This window comes from Grampus griseus (assembly GCF_964374135.1).
Source record: "Grampus griseus genome assembly, chromosome: 14".
Taxonomy (NCBI): Eukaryota; Metazoa; Chordata; class Mammalia; order Artiodactyla; family Delphinidae; genus Grampus; species Grampus griseus.
Window position 1 is genome coordinate 5,525,309 of NC_139008.1, and position 2,584 is coordinate 5,527,892.

The 2,584-nt window shown below is 52.9% G+C and overlaps 1 long non-coding RNA gene across 1 annotated transcript; it reads right to left on the minus strand.

Annotated features, from left to right (window-relative positions):
* Window positions 1-361: 361 nt before the first annotated feature.
* Window positions 362-1,372, minus strand: LOC309832517. Its single transcript, XR_014297694.1, has 3 exons — window positions 1,225-1,372; window positions 887-999; window positions 362-495 (listed from the first exon to the last, which is right to left on the minus strand). It is a non-coding gene; the product is annotated as an uncharacterized lncRNA (long non-coding RNA).
* Window positions 1,373-2,584: the final 1,212 nt, after the last annotated feature.

Sequence of the window (2,584 nt, forward strand, 5' to 3'; positions counted from 1 at the left end):
GAATGACTCAAGGACAAAGGCTGGAAGCTGCGAGTCCTGCTTTCCCCTCCCAGGGGTCTCTGCTTGGGTCACAATTTATATAATGTAAGGTCTGTTAAGATCAGTTTCATATCACAAAAATGAGCCGCAGGTGGTGTCTGTGGCCCACACTCCTATGGCCCCCCGAACAAGATTTTAAAATCTCACCCTTGCTGGCTTCTTCCCCTTCCCTTCCCTGTTTCCCCCACCGCCTTACCAGCCTCCCATGGGAGACCTCCCTTAATAAAACACTTGCTGTTTTGTTTGTTTGTTTTTATTTGTTTGTTTGCTGTCATCACAAAGTACCACAGGCTGGGCAGCTTAAACAACAGAAATGTATTGTCTCCTGTTTCTGGAGGCTGGAAGTCTGAGGTCAGGGTGTTGGCAGGGTGGGTTCCTTCTGCAGCCTCTCTCCTTGGTTTGTCGACAGTTGTCTTCTCCCTGGGTCCTCACGTGGTCTTTCCTCTGTGCGTGTCCCTGTGTCCAAATGTCACCTTTTTAGAAGGACACCAGTCATACTGGATGAGGGCCCATGCTAATGACCTCATCTTAACTGAATCATCTGCAAAGGCCCTCTTTCCAAATTCACATTCACAGGGATTGGGGTTAGGACCTCAGCATCTTCTGAGGACACAATTCAACCCCTAACACTTGCATATGATCCTGCCTTAGACAAGGGCATTGCTGGTCGCTAGCAGGACTGTTGTGAGGATTAATTATCAATACACATCAAGCATTAACAACAGTGTTGGGGGAAAAGCAAGTACGTGGTTGTTATATTTATTATTATGTATCGAAGCATGGTCTCCACCCTCAGAATACCCTAGTGCTGGCCACTGCGCTGGTGCCGTCCCAATGGGACACCTACCAGTCATTTTTCATCCCGTCCTCAATCTCGGCTGCTTGCCAGGCTTACCAGTCTCACGACCGAAAGTGAAGGTCTAGTTCTGTGTCTTTGAGCTCGGAAGAGGCAAAAACCACCTAGGAACAATCGAAGGACAACAGTAGTCTCCTTTCAGAATGCCAGCAGCCTCCACGCTGTGCTGTAGACGTGATCATAAAAGTTACAACGCTCCACCGCCCCCTGGTAACATTTACAAACGTATATGGGATTTAACATCAAAAAACGCCCAAGGAGGAGGCGCCCGTGCTGAGTCGGCAGATATCAGGGTCTTAAGGGATTGGGGCAGGAGGCTGGCACTATACATGCTGCTGTGAAGTCCGTGGGGGCAGCTTAGGAGGAGGGCTGGGGGAAGGGAGCGGTCCTCTCTTCGCTCAGGCAACACACAGACTCGTGGCCACTTTCGCAGGGGCCCCGGGCGGGTATCCATCCAGGTCCACCCAGCAGGTACGTGTCCTGACCCCACGATTCAGTCGGGCTTTGAGAACCTTGCCCCCCGCACTTCCCCCTCATCAAACATTATTTCAATGTGGTTGGGCGAGGCAGGAGGCAGCCCTGAGTGCGTGGTAGGCTGGGCCGCAGCTCTCGGCTCAGTTCAAGGTCCAGAGGTTCCCTGCGCCGCTGCCAAATGAAATAACGCATTTGTGCATGAAAAGAGAAGCCTCAGAACAAAAGACAGAGAACGGTGCGTGTCCCGCTCTTGGCCTTGGTGATGCTTGACATTTCTGGGAAATGAATTTAGTGCAAAACCCAACAATTCAAAACCTTGTGCCAAACAACCGCTGCGAATAGAACCGGTGGGAGCAGAAATAACGTGAAGAGGCAGCGCGTCCTAAAATAGTCCCCGATGGCTGCTGCGTGCACGGGAGCAGAGGGAGGCAAGTCGTCAAGGGAGCTTTATTAAAGCGGAGCCCGAGGCTGGAGCTAGGGCGGGCTATTGAGAAACGCGAGTGCGTGCGTGGGCGGCGGCGGAGGAGAGGAGTTGTTGTTCTGATGAATTCAGTCACCATCTGCGAACGCCCAGCAAACTGTCCACATCCAACTTCCGGTCCCCCAAGGCCTGGCCGCTGGCCAAGCCGTGGCCACCGTGTCCCACGGCCCATCCCACAGGTCCCACCCACTCAACCTGCCCAGAATGGACTTCTCTCCCTGCCCCCACAGCACACCCAAAAGTGACTCCTCCCACCACGCCCCATCTTCCCCTCTCCACACCCCCATCCAACCTGCCATCTCCACACCTGCCATGTAGAGGCAGCCTTGGGCCACTAGGATGGGTACAGGCTTGGAAGCCACGCTGCCAGGGCTCTGGGTTCAAATCCTGCCTCTGCCACTTATTGGTCATGTGTCCTTGAGCAAGTTCATTTCTCTGAGCCTCAGTGTCCCCTTCTGTAAAATGGGTGTAACAGCAGCACCTGCTTCCTGTGACTTAAAATTTGTCACAGCATAGAGCTGTGCCTGGTCCAGGTGAACTCAAAAAAAGTTGACTATCATTATTGTCGTTAGTATTAGTATCTCATCGATCTCAGTATGCCCTGTTTCTCTGTCCCCACTGTCCCTTCCTGCAGAACTGCTCAGACCACCTCCAGTCATTCATTCATCCTTCCCTTCCCCTCCTGGCAGCCAGGGAAGGAGTCAGCAGGTGGGGTCCACTCCTGGCCAGGGCCA